Below are 17,641 nucleotides of genomic sequence, written 5' to 3'. Positions count from 1 at the left end.
AGATCACTCTTCTCCAATACCTTCTCACAGGCCCAGATTTAATCCCAAGCAGAGAAAAAAATATGTATGTAACAATATGTGCTATTGTTATACTCTTAACTTCTTTGCTTACAGTATACAACCAATTTCAGCACATTTGCATATTAAGCTGTTGGTGTCGAGAGCAACAGGTATGTGTATAGTAATATCTAATTAGTAGCTCATATTCCCTTCCACAGACACTCCTGGGGGCATCACCAGTTATAACAAATCTTACAGACAAGGAAATCGGGACGCATGGCAAATACTGCAGACGCAGCTTTAGAATGGCTTCAAATCAGCATTCTTGATAAATACGGCACCCAGAGCTGAACTCTTGCTGCTACAGTGAGTGAATAGTATGGACTGAATTTTGCTACTGAGTAGGCAGATTTCCTCAGCTTTAAAGGAAAATCAATTGTTATTCTATTGCCGTTTAATATCACTATTCACTGGTTCGAAAAAAATTTCAAATGAGAAAATTTGAAACAAATAATTGCAGAAATCAAAGCCCAAGGCAGAAATCTCTCCACCACTGGGCTTCTTCTACTCTTCCTTCACTGCAATAAATGTGTGAAATTCCCACTCGAAGCCAAACAGTGCTATACACTGGGGGCCAAAAAAGAAAATTAAGGCGAGATCTTTGATTTGAAATAAATTTCATTTTTATGGATTGTCAGCCTTGGTGTTGGCTTTGGTATCGCCTGCATGGTATATCTTTCATGAGATTATCTAATCAGACACTGGCCTAGAAATTTTCAAGAGAAAAAAAAATCTGATAAAATGAGTAACAGTTCCCAATAGACCATTTCCATTTGATGGAATGAGTGAAGTATGAGCCCGTGGTTTAATGAGAGACTCCTTAATTCAGCACCCTCACAAATAGATCCCCTACATAGTAGAGATTTTGACCCTTTTAATGTTAGAAAACTTGTGTTGGGGGAAAGCACGGCAAGCACTTGGGAGGCAGAGGCAGGTGGATTTCTAAGTTTGAGGCCAGCCTGGTCTACAGAGTGAGTTTCGGGACAGCTACACAGAGAAACCCTGTCTCGACAAAACAAACAAACAAACAAACAAACAAACAAACAAGACTGAAGGATAAAAAAGAAAAGAAGGAGCGGAAGAGGAAGAAGGAGGAGGAGGCAAAGAAGGAGAAAGAGGAATAAATCTAGCTTCCTAGGCAGAGAGTAGTCCTGTACCCTCGAAATTCAAAGTCAGTCCAAGACCCTCCCACAATGAAGCCTCTTGGCCTCTTACTCCTTCCAGAGTAGTAAGGCCCGGAGCAGGAATCAGAACTGGGAAACAGCTAGAACTGCAGGCAACTGAGCTGCTTGGCAGAAATGCAATCGGTTGAGTTAGCAGATCTGTGTAGAATAAAAGTAGGGTTGGCCAAGGTAGCACCTCCCCTGAGGAGTAAGGGCTTGCAGGGCTCAAGACCTCTGTATCATCTGCAGCATCACAAAAAACAGGAACACTCTCACCCCCAAAGCTTGCCACAGCTCAGCCAGGGGGTGGAAGCAAGGAGTAGGCTCAGGCAAGGTCTTCAAGGTTATCAACTTTTAGAGTAAGAGAAGAAAGGCGATACTCTAGACCCAAGTTAATGAAGGAAGATCTTGAAAAATACAGGATTTGAATCAAATGCAGTTTCATGCTTGCCACACAAGCTCGAGCAAACACAGAAGCCGCTTGCTGGTGCTCCTGAGGTCCCACTGAAACAGATAGCGTTCTGGTCGGCAGAGTAGCCCAACGGCCCTCCATCTCCACAACCTCCTAGCCTGCCTTTGAAAAGTGGCAGATGGACTTCTTTTTGCAGTTCTTTGGCTTAGAGATATGAGTTACAGTGAAATCTCCTGAAATAAGAGCTAAGACTACAATTCTATCTGCTCTTCCTCTAATTAAAAAGAAAAAGTGGCTTTTTAACCAACAGAAGAGACCAATTATGGATACAGGGGGATTTGAAAGGCTCGTCCTATCCTTCCCACTTTAATTCCTGGGGATATGATCTTAAGCAAGCATAGGAGAGCTTGTCCAGGTTGCTGTGGGCGGTGGACTTGCCACCCTTCCCTGAGGAAAGTATGATTTGGACTCCCCAGTAGCAGGTAGCAAAGAGGTTCAGTAGTGGAAAATTCCTTTCAGATGCAGAAAGTTGGGGGAAATGTCAAGTGAATGATAGTCGTTTTAAGTCTTTGTTACTATCTGCAGTTTGTTTACATTAGCATGCTTTCATTTCACCCCTGTGCTTAAGGCCATCAAGCAAAGTGAATGAAGCCTTGTAAGAGTTATCCATGGTTAACGTTAAACAAGTCTTCAACTTGTTATTTCTAGAACAAGAAAGGATGTACACTCTCCATGTTAGGATAAGCATAACTCTCTACTAAGTTCTTACTGGGGATAGAGTGTGAAGTTCAAATTAACTGGAGTGCAGTCTCTGTTTAGGTATTCCCTTGACTTAGGTTTCTGAGTTGGCTATTTAACTAATCTAATCAGATCGTGTGTGTGTGTGTGTGTGTGTGTGTGTGTGTGTGTGTGTGTGTTTACACGCGCACACTTCTTTATTTGCTACTTTCTTTCCTATGTTACCAGTAACGATTATATCATATCTTTTGCTTTATGTAAACATTTCTAAGAGCTGGTAATAGACAACCATGCAGATTTTTTAAGCCAGACACTACCCCTAGATTTCCCCATTTATTAAAAGGATGAACTTGAAGATCTTTAACCTCAGCCTTCCAGGATGTTACGTTAGCTTTTAAATGCTGACTCTAATAGAAACTATTTTTGGAAGCAAAGTCCTAGGAAGTCTTTGATAAAACCAAGGTGATGACATTTATGTTCTCCATTTGAGTTCCTAGCATTTCTTGTCTGTTTTCAGCATGGATCTTTACCACAATGTCCCCAATATGGCTCTCCAGAAAGGAAGGGACTGGGAGAATAGCCACAGCTTCGAGTTTAGTAGCTCTACAACATGGGTAAGTAATTTATCCTCTAGGCCTACGATACCCTCCCTATAAGATATGCATGGTCACAGCACATTCCCAAGAGAGTTACAGAGATTAAATAAGATATTGATTATATAAAGCACTCAGCACATTAAAGATTAGCAAAAAAGTTGCTATTGATTTTGCCACACAGAGCTATTAAATTTAAAAAAAAAAAATGCAGTATCCATGAGAATCATTTAATAAGAGAAATCACAGTATACCATCCACAGAGGAAGATGTGAACATTCCTTGGGGGCTCCTCTGAAAATTTACCATTTTAACTACTACATTGCCCTTATTGTTTATGCTTTATGGTAAAACTCAGTACTTCATCTTGAACTGTCACTTGCAAACCTAAATCAGTGAATTTCCCATATCCATTTTGTATCAGAATTTACCCTACATTTCTTTCCTTTTGTCAGAGTCCAGCTGTCTTTCAGAGCATTGTAGTTCACCAGGCTTTATAGTAAATGGCTTGTTGTATTCATCTGTTCGAAACTATGTTTGTACCCATACTGTGTGGGGCGAGGAGGGGTGGTTGTTATCTAAATAAATGATATTAGCAGTGGGAATTTCAGGCTGTTTTGTGAGTCTGTGGAGAAGCAACTTGGTGGCAAGTACCCTTTTAAGTATCTTGAACTTCTACCTGCTTTGCAGCAAGTACGGCTTGGTTTAGGATATGAAGATCTTCAACAGATAGGCTGCAACTTCCCTAGCCAAAAATACCCCCTCCCCCACTTCACTACATTAAGTACTATTGTTAATGAATCAGGCGTTGGAAGAGTTTGTTGATTATGTTTATGTTTCTGCAGGTATCCTGACTAAAGCCTATTGTATCAGGCAAGGAGTGCCTCCTTCATGGTTACATCCCTGACTCGTCACACCCCACAGGGACAAAGGAACTTGAGATAGACTTTTGGAAGGGTTACCATGGAAGAATACCAGTGCTCCAGAAGTTGGCTTTGGGCTAAGTCTAGGGACAATGTACTAACACAAGAATAATTTCCACCTCAGATGTTTCAGGTGGGCAAGAAAGTGTGTAGTGCCTTTTAGCACAGAAGTGCTGAGTTCAGGGCTGGGGTCGCAAAGCTTCAGTTCTTCAGTCAAGAACAGCATGCATCTCACAGGCTTGTTAGGAAGACAAATGAATTCATCCACATGAAACAGTCCTATACAGTGCCTGCCTGTGGGGGTCACCCGGTGAATCATGGCTCTGTTGTTATTACTCGCATTGTAACAGGATGCGCCTACCCTTCTGCTGACTAGCTTCATTGACCACACATACCAGGTATTTTTTGCTGTTTTAGTCAGAATGCACTCTGAAATGGCAAAATATGCAAACTCAGGTCCAGATCAGTACAAATGCAAGGCATATCTTGGAGTTCCCCTTTCAGTAGCTTCCACGGAAATCTCCCAGCACTCTCTGAAGTTCATTTTACTTCCCCAAATCACCTCTCACTTCTCTTTTGTTGTGTGTCCGTCCTGTCTCACTAGGCTTGTTTTTAAGAGGGTTTTTTTATTTTAAGTGTGGGAGATTATGATTGATGGCACATTCTTTAGCCATGAGAAAACGAGTCATCTAGTGAGGGAAACATCTCAATTCACATCCTTTCTAAAGGGTGTTGCTTGGCAAGTCTGTCTCAAGATTGTTAGGTTTCATAGTTACCGTCAATTTTCAGTCTATCCACATAAATAAAAGACTGTCTGGGTAGATAACAGAAAATTACAGATTTTGAAACTGTGGCTAATCCACACAGCAAAGTGAAGCCAAGTTCCTCTGTGGACTTAGGGATGGTGCCAAGCGTGTTGAACGAATTTAGCCCCTCCCCCGCCTAAATTCCTTTTTGTGGACACTTGATATATTCTGTCTTCTGTAAAGTACTAAAAAATATCTATCTATACATATATAACAACTTCAAGTCTACTCTTCCAAGAAGACTGTGGCTCCTGGATTCCAATAAAAACACAAATTGCAAGGCTGGGCTCTGTCATTTGCCTGGGCTTCTCTAAGGTATTGAGCTGACCACATAATGAAGCCATGGTACATGATACTTTCCAGTGAAGACAACCCAGACACATCGCCTGCCCCATGTTGTTCTAGCCGGCCTCAGCGCATAGCAGGGGACAGTGGCATGGCTGAGGTGGCCCAGTCAGAAGTGGTACCCCAAGCCCAATAGCCTCATCCACTTCACAGTTTACTCTCACTCTCAAAACTCATTGCACCCTGCGAGGAGCACACAGGTCAAGTCTGTTCTCCCCGTGAGAGTTTGCAGAAGCTATTCAGTTCTACCATCAATACCCTGATGATCGATCTTACAGAACTCGGGTTGAAAAATATCACCTCCCATCAAGAAATTTTAGGAAATATATTTTTATTAAAAAGTTATCACCGAAACCTGCTATTTATTTTTTATACTAAATACCATTTCCCATGAGTTTGTTAGTAGATCTCATGAGATCCTAAGTCAGGTGTTTACAGAGAACTTCTTGGCTCTGAACTGAGGAAATAGAATATCGTAGAATTACACACATGAAAACACCAGATGGAGACAAGCAAGTAAATAAACAAATATTGCCCACTTATATAGTACATCATCTACTGCTGTAGTTTGTACATGCATTGGAAGCATGATTTGCCCATAAATTTCTACTATTTCACACACACACACACACACACACACACACACACACACAAATTCCAATAGGAGTTTAAAAAAAAGCGTTTGGGGAATTTTATAAGAAAGTCCTCTATTTCTTAAATCCATTAAAGATGCCTAGGATATTAAAAACTCACAACAAAAAATGTTGAACGTGAATTAAGTTGAATTTGGTCATAGAGGTGGATAATTTAACTCAGCTACTCAATTCATTCTCCCCTTCTTCTTTTCCATTTATCATCATTGTATTTCTAGTCGGTCTCCCAGTTCACACTAATTCTGTGGCAGGCTTTAAAAAGTAACATTGATTTTTTTTCTAGTTCCACTCATTTACCTGCAAATTTCACGATGTAATTTTTTTAATAGCTGGGTAATACTCCATTGTGTAAATGTACCACATTTTCCTTATCCATTCTTCTGTTGAGGGACATCTAAGTTGTTTCCAGTTTCTGGCTATTAGGAATAGAGCAGCAATGGTCATGGTTGAGCAAGTGCCTCTGTGGTAGGATGAAGTGTTCTGTGGGTCCGTGCCCAAGAGTGGTATAGCTGGACCTTGAGGTAGATAGATTTCCATCTTTCTAAGGAACTTGGACATTGATTTCCATAATGCTGCACTAACTTTCTTAACATGAGTTGTGAGAGTGTGATTCATTTCAATGTTTCTGAAAGGTCAAGTGTTTCAAAAACCTTAATTAATTATTTTAGAACTCCAATGTAATATTTCTCTTTAAAAATAGGCTGAAGTAGATATACAAATTTATTTACAAACATTTATTTTAGCATTATGTATAAGAAAACACCACAAAATGTATATAGTGACTATAAGACTCTAGAGTAGATCAAAAGCAAACAAGTCACATATATTATTGAAGTACACACACACACACTCACACACACATACACACACACACACACAGAATATGATTTGAGTTCAGCTTATTTACATACATCTATAATCTGCGCATATGAAAATTCAAAGGATATATAGCAGGAAAGCAGTCATGGTCATGATTAAAAAGTGGGCTTATGGGTAGCTGCCCTGTGTCTGCTCTTCCGGGTTTTGTTCTCATCGTGTGTTTTCCCAGTGGGCATCACCCTCTATGACTGAAATAAAATAACAACAAACATTGTGTGGGTTACTGAATAATCTTCAACTAATCAAGTGTTTGTTTACTTATATGACTCAAAACAAAAGTGTACTGGCTTTTATTGATTTTCACAAAATTTGCTCGATTAAATACATAGGATTAAGCAGTCTCAGTAATTTAAGTGTAATTATAGGTTTTAATTTTACCATTTCCTCTATGAATTAGTGCAGATTCTGATAAGAGGGTCATTCCATCTATCATTCTTAAAAGCATGCATATATGTTTTTTTTCTGCTAACCTAGGAAATATTTTTCCAGAACTATAGAGCTAGCCATGTAACTTCATTTTCTACTAACAGTACATAAATTAGCACTCAATGTAGTGGCATATGGCTTTAATTCCAGCACTCAGGTACTAGAGGCAGGTGGATCTCCTTGATGTGTATGGATTTCCAGGCTAGCCAAGGGCAGCACAGAAAAACCCTGTCTCAAAAAAACAAAAACAAAAACAAAACCCAAACCAACCAAACAAACAAACAAAATGTATATAACTTAGCACTAAGTCATTTGCATAATTTCTATACTATAATTCAGTTCTACTTATAGAAACTATGGTTTCTGAGAGCAGCCTTTCAAAGGTTACTGTGTCCTTCCCAGCACTGCTCTTATAAAAGATGCTGCCATATCAAATGTGTGCTTCAGTGCAGGGTAGCACTCCACAGAGGAGCAGAAGCAGTCTGGTTCCTGCAGAGCTCTGTGCTTTAAGCTTCACTGCTAGTCAATCTTATGGTGAACAAAGCCACCTGACTGCCCTCTATTACTAGAACCAACATCAATTTATGTCTTGCCAGCCAATAGCAGCCCTGGGATAAACAGAGATTCTTATGACCAGTGACATAAACTGGTCATAATTTCTATATGCTTTCCAGTTAACCAGTGACTGCCAGCTCTCCTCCCCACCACCCTGTGTGTGTGTGTGTGTGTGTGTGTGTGTGTGTGTGTGTGTGTGTGTAAAGCCCAAGGTGGTCAACCTTCAGCTTCAATGTTCTACAGGAAATGCCCACCTTGAACTTTAGCTTTGAGACAGGGTCTTTCATTAGAAATGTGCCTAGCCAACAGCCTCCAGGTCTAGAGAGCCTTGTATTACAAGAACCTGCCATCATGCCCATCATTCCATGGAACTCAGAACAAGCGGAGCTCCCTATGCTTGCACAGTGTCTTAGTGTTGTTTCCTGTTTCTTTGGGAAAATAACCTATCAAAAGTGGCTTAGGGGAATAACATGTTTATCTTTGTTCACAATTCTAGGTTACAGTCCATTACTGAGGAAAGATCAAGGCAACATGAACTTAAAGAAGCTCATTACACGCATAGTCATGAGCAGAGAGGGAATTAATATATGCAAGATTACTAGTGCTTGTCTCTCTTTGGTTCATTTAGGAGCCAAAATGCAAGAAATGGTGTTACCACAAGCGGTGGGCCTTCCCATTCAATGAACATAATAGTCTTCATTCCTTTTTTATTGCTAGTGAAGATGCCATGACCAAGACAACTCATAGAAGAAAGAGTTTATTGGGACTTTCAGAGGATGAATCCACGACCATCATGGCAGGAGGCATGACAGCAGGCAGGCAGGCACGGCACTGGAGTAGTATCTGTGAGCTCCCATCTTTATTTACAAGCTCCAAGCAGAGAAAGATAGAGAGCTAATTGGGAAGGGAATGGGCTTTTAAGACCTCAAGGCCCATGTCTAGTGACACATCTCCAACAAGGACACAACCGCTAATCCTTCCAAACAGTTCCACCCAGCAGGGACCCAGCACTCAAATGCATGAGCCTATTGGGACCATCCTCATTCAAACAACCACAATAACCAAGTCCGTTCTCCATGGGCATGCCCATATGCCACCTGATTAGAGAATCCCTCATAGACTCTTCCCAGGGGGGACTTCAGAGGGCATCAGTTCGCCAACACTAATCCCCATGCATGGAAAGCTCTCCACTGACCAAGCCCTCATCCTTCCTTCCATTCACTCAGTCCCCCGTGTCAACCACTACTGCTCACATTGTTTTGGATTTAAGCAAATGTTGCCTATAATCTAGCTACAGAATTGATTTTCTTCTGATGGGAGGCTCAACAGAAGTTTCCGTGCAATCAAAATGTAAACAAACTAATCTCCTAGTGACTTGGAAAGAGAATATTCGCAACAGCAGGAGGCAGAGCAGATTGCAATGCAGGAAAATTAATATTCATTAGACAAGGGTAGTCTCAGCTCTGGCTGAAAGGTAAACAGGAGCCTTGTGAATGGATACAAAATGTCTACAGTCCTAGGCCAGCTACCGGCAAATTTTGTAACTTTTGCAAATTTTGTAGCTTCATAATAAAACCTGTCAAAAGTTATGACAGTCAAGCTTAGTCTTTGTGATTTCAATGAAGTCTCTCTTTCTTTTCTTTTTTCTTTTCATTTCCATTGAGGAGAAAAAAATAAGTGACTGTAACAAATGTGGATCTGTGCTGGGAAATGTTTGAAATGAAAGCGAATGGGCTAAATTTCTTTCTTTTTTTTTTTAAATATTGCATGTTTTAAGTACTTTATTTCCAAACTTTCCCCAAATGCTAATTGGCCTTGGCAGATTCACTTGTATTTCAAGACACTTTTATTTTCATTTCTCTTCTTTGCAATATAAATCTGAGACAGGAAAGACAATGTCAATATTTAAGGTGGCAGAGAAAGTGTTTGGCATTTGATGCCACACACAGATACTAGTTGATGGTTTATGCCACTGCTTACAATTAGCATACATCCATATTAATCATGTATTGTATTTCCAATGCATGGAAACAAGACAGGAACGCTTGATTACTGCAGGCTAATGTGTTGTCAGCACATGTCAGCTTTCTAGTTGATCATGGTAACCCAAGAGATCCAATCTTTTGAGTACCGAATTGAGCACTTCAAATGCTTGACTAATCTCTTAAAGATAACCCTTTAGCTGCCCACCGGTGAACACAGTGGAGACTCTGTCCTCCCTAGATGGAATGTCATACTTTTAATTTGTTAGTACGATTTGTATGATGACATTTACCTCATAGCGCCAGACCCTTTCTTGATGTGACCTTCACTTTTTGTTAAACCATAACAACTTTAAGGTGACCTTGGGAAGCAGGAGATTTTATAAACAGCAAATAGTTCTCTTTTTGTTCCTGAAAATTCTAAATTCTCCTCTACCTATGTCACTTTCCATGCCTCACAGGCCATGGAATTCTGACTTCTTTACTGGAAATGGCTAGTATGGGTAAAACAAAACAGACAGACAAAAACTCCACAGAGTTCATTTGACATTAGATACTAAGTTTCTTATGTGTTTTGTTTTATGCTTCTGGGACACCAACTCCCGGTGCAGTCCACTCTGATCTCAAACTCACAGTCTTTCTACTCAGCTCCTGCCACATTTTGTTCATTTGACTTTGGAAGATTTTTCACAATTTTTGAGTTCTCTGTGAACTTAATATTTTTTTCCTGTGACATATATGTGAAAATATATTAGGTAATCAGGATCCTGAAATTAATTGCTCTCTGTGACTTAAGGCCTTAGGCCCCAGGTCTTAAGCTACATCAAAACCTCTAATCATAAGTATTTTTGGAATGGTATTTGCATTCCTTAGTGGGTAAATATCTTTCAGCCCTGGGCAGATTTACATTTAGAAAAAGTTAAAGCATATGTGACTTGGCAGGCGAGATGGCTCATGAGACAAGGACACGTGCTGTCAAGCCTGAAGACCTGAACTCAGTACCAGGACCCACACACTGGAAGGAGAAAATGGACTCCCTCAAGTTGTCCTATAACTTCTAATCTTGTGCCATGCACGCACGCACGCGCGCACACACATACACACACACACACACACACACACACACACACACACACCACTACTACCATACAAAATAAAAATGCAATAGAAATTTTAAAACAATCATTACACATCTGGCCTTTAAAAAATCACTTATTAATTATTATTTTGTGTGGCCACATGTATAGAGCTCAGGCAATAACTGTGGAGTCAGGTCTCTCCTTCTACTCTTATGTGGACTCCAGGAATCAAACTCAAGCCACAGACTTGTTTAGCAAGTGCCTTTAACCCTCTGAGCCCTCTTGCTGGCCAGGACACTTTAAAAAGAAACAACCAGATCTTAAATGCTTGTACCCATCTATTAATAATATCACACCATTAACACTTCTCTGAGAGTTTTTCCTCTTGCTTCAATTAGTTCAAATTCTGTTCTTTCTCCAAGTCGACTAAAATCATTTTAACTGAAATATATGCACCCGTTTATGGATGTGAGAAATAACTTCCTAAGCCCCTGAAAAGAACATAGATGTTCGGATCCTAGGTGCCTCTGAAGGAGACTGGACAAAAGATGGGCCATCTCTAATGTGGAAACATTGAGGTGCTTCAATCAGAATGCCACCCGTGGGGGCAGGGAAGCAGAGAAATGCTGTGAGCCTGGAGACAGTAGTTTCTGGAACCCAGGAGAAGAGGGAAAGGTCATGTCAGATTTGGTCCAGAGTCCAAGATTGGAGCTCACAAGAGATCACCAGGTTTTTTCTTCCTACTGTTATTTTCCAGAATAATGTTTTAATGCTTTGCATAAAAATGGCCCCCATATGCCCATAGGGAGTGGCATTATTAGGAGTTGTAGTCTTATTCGAATAGGTGTGGAGTTGTCAGGGGAAGTTACCACTTTCTCTTCCTGCTGCCTTTGGATCAAGATGCAGAACTCTCAGCAGCTGGTCTAGCACCACGTCTGATAAGCCGGCCCGAATTAAGTGTTTTCCTTTGTAAGAGTTACTGCGGTCACGGTGTCTCCTCACAGCAATAAAAACCCTAATGAAGACAAATGTCAAGTGACTCAGTTCTGAAGTCACTGAAAGTCATGTGGTCCAATGAGTTAGCCGGTAATAAAGGGAGAGTGTCCGGCTATGGAGCAAAGATCACTGTAGAAAATACTCCACCACCTCTTCAGGCTGGCCTTGAATTCTACCTCCCTGCCTCTGCCTCTCAGATGGTGGGATTGAAGGTGTTCACCATCATGTTAAAATTAGTGTGGAAGTGACTTGGCTTGAGATATTTATGTGTTAGGAAAGAACTGACTCGTTAAATATCAAGGAGTTGTGTGGAATAGATGTGCTTGTTCCATGCCACAGTACACCCAATATTTTTGACACAATTACTGCCATGGTCTACATGTTTGTGCCTCCCCAAATTCATATATAATATCTCAACCTTCAAGGCAATGATATTCAGCAAAAGGGTCTTAGGGAAGTGAACGAGTAAGTCAGGAAGGAAGAGCAACATGGGTAAAGATTGCACCCTCAGTATGACGTCCAAGGAGCATTGCTCATGCCTGCCATCATTAGAGGACATAGGAAAGACATCATCTATGAGAAATGGAGACCTCACCTCCCTAGACAATGAATTCACCCTTGTTCAGCACTTCCCAGCATCTATAGCTGTGAGAAATGAATTTTGGTGATCTATAAATCATCTGGTTCCTAGCATCTTGTTATTGCAGCTTGAGATAAGTACCAATCCACAGAACTAGTGAGTGTGTAACACCACTCTTACTGCTGTGGTAAGGAGTCTATCAGCCTGGTGACAAGGACAGTATTAATGACCCCTGTCAATCCAGCACTGATTGGATCGCCCACAGAGAATTATATTCCTCTTTGTGTGTCCTGCTTAAAGTTTATAGAACTCCTGGGAGTCATTCAGGAAAAAGCCACCAAAATTATACAGATTCAAAGTCACGCCATATGATGCCTGACTATAAACAAACAAACAAACAAACTGGAATTATTTAGTCGGAGAAAAACAGATTTGTAAAGAAGCTATGTTTTACACATTCTATGCTGTACAACATAGGTAGATTCTATAAATCCCTGGAAGACCACTCTTAGGCTGTCACCAAAACAAAGTAATCTGGGGAGCCTAGAAAAATAGGAAGAGCTTTTTCCCCATGACACATTAGGGGTGGCATGCTGGAGTGTACAGGCAGTAACCTCCACACAAGCTAAATTAAATGGCTTCAGTCAGAAGGGGAAAGTATACAACGCAAGAGAATTCATGTCTAGTAGCTAACAGGATCTCAGGTATGTCAAGGCCAAGGCCATTTCTAGCCCCAGAAGATGGGACTTTCAGTGACTGAAGTGTCCAGGGCATGGCTAATTGAAAACAGCCAAGTGTGGTGGCAAGAGCTTGAAATCCTAGCTCTTGGGCAGAGGCAGGAGGACTGGGAGATCAAGGGCCTCCTCAAATTCAGGAAAAGAGCAAGGCCAGTCTGGGCTACAAAAACTTCATCTCAAGAAAAAAATAAATCAATAAACCAAGGAGAATAGGAATCCTGTTTATTTGGTGGAAACCTTAAGAATATAGATTTTTGTGATGTCATTCATTTTATCTAAAAATATCTACATCTGCACTTGATATTAGTCAAATGGCCAAGAAGTGGTCTATATATAGATATGTAACATGTTTGTTATTTTAAAAATTTCAAAAAGTGCAGAAGCATAAAAGAACAAAAATAGGACTGAAGATGTCCCTAAGGGGCAGAACACCTATCTCTGTGTGAGAGGCCATGGGTTTGACCTCTAAAACCACAGTATAAACAAATGAACAAAATAATAACAATGAAAAAATATTTCTTTAATGATATGCTAATATTTATTTCTTCATAATAAGAAACACCTTTTCACCCTCCTGCAGCATCACAGCTGGTACCAAAGCTGGCCCCCTGATTTCCTAGGTTTCCTACTTCCAGAATCCTGTCACGAGTTCCTCCATTGTCTTCCCTTGATATAGAAGTATAAGCAAAACAAATCTTTTCCTCCCCAAGTTGCTGTTGGTCATGGCGCTTTAACAAGGCATAGAAACACTAAGAAAGATACATTGTTACTTACCCAAATTCAGCGCTGACACATAGAGTCAGGATGCCCAAGTCAAAGTACTAATTTGGTTACTGTGTAACTTCAGCAAAATGTGGCCTGGGCCCTAGTTGTGCTTGGCCAGAATAGCGCTACTTGCGGGGCAGGGACATCATCACTGGGAACGTGGACTGCTACAGCTTCCCTAGATGGTCTGACCACATAGACTCAAGAGAGGTAGGAAGAGTCATGGGTTTTTTTGGGCTTCGAGTCAAATAGCCAGAGAGAAAATACCGATGAGCTCACGTATTCACTTCTCCAAGTTTGATATACTTCACCTGAGAGTGGTACTCCTTTACTGTACGTCCTTACTGGCAATCAGTTAGAGGGGGGAGGACTCCCTCCACATTACCCAGAGAGTGTACAAAGACTGGAGTGACAAAGGTCAAGAGGTTAGCAATGCCTAGGGAAGTGTCTGAAAGGAAACAAAAGGAACGGAGCAACTTGTTTGCACATCCTTTGTAGCCCTGCAGAACTACTGTTGTGTGCAGTGACTCAGAACTCATTCTTCTAGACTTTCCCCCTTCCTTACAAAGGATGTCAACTTCTTACGAGTTTCATACCAAAATCAGGATGATGTGGGAACTACATGTACATGTGCATAAACCCATACATGCATGCATACATGTTTGTAGGGGCTAGGTATCAAACTCAGGTTCAAATGCAAAAATGCTCCACATTATACTTGTAGTGTGTGTGTGTATGTGTGTGTGTGTGTGTGTGTGTGTGTGTGTGTGTAGCCAACTTTATTTGCTTATTTATTTTTAATTTTTTCTTAAAATGCTGGATATAGTAACTTATGGCTCTGTGCACACAAGGCAACCTTTCTCTCACAGACTTACTTGATGCCTGGGCCAACTTATTCTTTTTAGTGATTCTTAGACTTCAATGAATTAACTCTCCCTAATAACAGTCATTTACGTTCCTGATACGTTTTTTCCTGTTAAAAATAACCATGCACTGGGCAACACCTTCCTCCAAAGAGAGATGTGAGTGTAGTCAGTTGAAGCCCAGTGAGCTACTTATTGCTGAACCTGTCTTAAGCTGGGCTGGGCAGCTGTGTATCTGAAGCTGTGGAAGACTGTGTGACCTGTACGGATAGTAGGACTCTGGCAGTGAGGAGACAGCTTGGCTTCCGCGCTCCCCAGCCTGGGAGCTAACAAGTTTCTCAGGACTAGACCCTCTTCACATCTGTGTTGCCTTACAGACTCAGCAGGGCACTTCCTGACTAAAGTTTCCAAGAAACCCAGGGAAGAAATTGCATCAGCTTGTGACCTTTGAACTAGACATCTCAACTGCATTACCTTCTCTGGGGCGTTGTTCACAGCTCATCTGCTGGCCAGGACGTTAAGATAAGGAGCCATCCAGCCCACTATTTATGGCCAATCATCAGTATCACCTTTTGTTTCCAGAGGATGGACGTGCGACTGTTTGTGATCTCCTCCAAGTGAACATTTCCTCTTTTTTCTTTGTGAGCCCACTGTTGGAGGTTTCTAAAATGTTAACTGGTCTTAGCCTTTAAAGAATTATTATTATTTTTTAAGAGTGGTTAAAAAGCAAAGGCTCTGGATCCTGTTGCTAAATGACTGAGGTTTGCCGTTTTTGAAAGAAAATGTGTGAGTATTAAATACTTGTGTTTAGAAATAATTTTGTATTTACAGGAGAGCTGCCTGAACAGCATCCCTACACACTCTGCTTGGATTTTTGTTCATACTAATTTCAATGAGAAAATTGTTTTCATCAGAAGAATCTGGATAGTGAGCATACCTCTCTAAATGCTAAAAAGTCTAAATTCACATAACACACTTCCGATCATAGCTGAAGATCTAAAGAGCTAGTGCTGTGAATGTACAAATATGGTAGGATTTAAATTCTTTATGTTACAGGGAACTTAAAGTGTCTTATTAATAAGTTTGTGTTGATTATATACCTAAATAATATCATCATTGACATATTAAGTCAGTGGGAATGAAGAACATTCTTAGTCAACCCAAGAGCTGACAGGTTCTCCAGTCTCTCACTGTTGCACTGTGACATGTGAGACATGTTTACATATGCATACATTTTGTCATTGCACACTGGCAAACCAAAATCCTGTTGTCTGACATTCTGTATGAACCTGTACTAACACTGATTTCCTTGAGATATTCTTAATTTAGCTGCTAAAAATTTAAGACAATGGTGAAATATCTCAGTAAAATACCAGAACTTAAAACCTAGGTTTTCCATACATAAAAACCTTACTATGTTATGCTTCTTTTGAAGTCCATTTAAACCACATTTTAAAAAATAAAACATAAAAATAGACTTCACAAGTAATAAAATATAATCTCAAAACAGGGTGTGGTGGTGCTCATCTATAATCTTAGAACTCATTGAGAGTTAGAGGCCAGCCATGGGCTACATATGCATTTGAAACCAACCTGGGATGCAGAAGGCAACCCAGGCAGAAAAAAAGTTCAGTCTTATACACAGAAAAACATCAAACAGTCTTGGCAAGATGGCTCAGTAGGTAAAGGATTCTGGTATCAAACCTTTGGACTTAGATAGAATGAGAAAGAATGCTCGAAATTTGTCCTCTGTCTTCTACTTGAACACCTGGGTGTGTGCACAGCACAATATGAATTAAAATGTAACCAAAAAACTATGTAAAAAGAAATACTGAAAAACATAAAGAGGACTGGAAGGAATGTAAGCACATGCTTTTATTTTTAAATCTCAAAATTATCAAGATGACTTATCAGTTCCCTATCTAAGTCATTTTAATGAAATCCCCAAATCCCAAAAATGTACCCCTCCTTTTTTTCAGGAACTAAAAAAAGTTGATGTGAAATAAGTTTGTGGGGAAAAATAAACATGCCAGAACGTCCTGGAAAACATAACAAATAGCTAGAAGAAGGGCCTAGTTAATAATCAACTTTTAAAATATACCTCAAGGCTTCTTTGATTAAAATTGCACAGTGCTAACACAAGCAACCAGACAGAGGTAGCTCTGAACCCTGTGGGACCTCAGCTAGAGTCTCAAAGAGAAGGAGTCGTAACTGCCTGTATGTGATGATGGTGAACTTTGAAATCCTATATAGTGTCAAGACAACAAGGTAGCTATTTGGACAGTGGTGAAATTAGATTCATTCCTCATATAAGAAGAGCAAACCCAGGCTCAACTCTGAACGTCAGAGAAAAGGGAGAGAGACAGACAGACAGATAGACCCAGACACAGAGACATAAAGAGAGTAAGCTCTAAGCCAGGGGTTCTGAACCTCCCTAATGGTGTGACCCTTTAATACAGTTCCTCATGTTGTGGTGAGCCCCCCCAACTATTGAATTATTTTCATTGCTACTTCATAACTGTAATTTTGGTACTGTTATGAGTCGTAATGTAAATATTTTTGGAGATAGAGATTTACCAAAGGGGTCGATACCCACAGAGAGCTGCTGCTCTAGATAAACCAGAGATAAAAATTAAACACAACAAAAGAATACAAGTACTGGAAGGCAGACACGGTGATTCAACTCCAAAGACACTGTAGCAAAAGCCTTTTTGTGTGACTCAAAACCCATATGCAAAGACACACAGGTAGTCTCCCAGAACCCAGGATCCTTCTGTACCATTGTTCTTGTGGGCCAATTACACAGTCTTTTCTACCTGGTCCCAGACTCATCCTCATATCCCACTGTAGGTTGCAAGAGAGAACTCCTCTTTAGGGAAATTACTTAGAAACTCTGTCTCTCACTCACTAGCTCCCTTCTCATTGACTCGTATTTAATCATTGTATATTCAACCAAAAATACAGCTACAAAATGCCGTACCTGGGCTACAAGAATACAAACGTCATGAACCCCTTGGCAGCTTCTCTCACAAGGATGGGAAGAGGGGAAGAGCATCATTCTTCAGAGTCTCTTCTTCTGAGGTCTT

At 40.4% G+C, this 17,641-nt stretch overlaps 1 long non-coding RNA gene across 1 annotated transcript; it reads right to left on the bottom strand.

Moving 5' to 3' along the window:
- Positions 1 to 6,648: 6,648 nt before the first annotated feature.
- LOC116104767 lies at positions 6,649 to 9,917 on the bottom strand. Its single transcript, XR_004123960.1, has 2 exons — positions 9,829 to 9,917; positions 6,649 to 6,760 (listed from the first exon to the last, which is right to left on the bottom strand). It is a non-coding gene; the product is annotated as an uncharacterized LOC116104767 (long non-coding RNA).
- Between the last annotated feature and the right edge of the window lie 7,724 nt (positions 9,918 to 17,641).

The sequence above is a fragment of the Mastomys coucha genome, unplaced genomic scaffold (genome assembly GCF_008632895.1).
Source record: "Mastomys coucha isolate ucsf_1 unplaced genomic scaffold, UCSF_Mcou_1 pScaffold22, whole genome shotgun sequence".
Classification (NCBI taxonomy): domain Eukaryota; kingdom Metazoa; phylum Chordata; class Mammalia; order Rodentia; family Muridae; genus Mastomys; species Mastomys coucha.
Note: the sequence above shows the minus strand (reverse complement) of the source record. Positions and strands in the feature narration are given on the sequence as shown.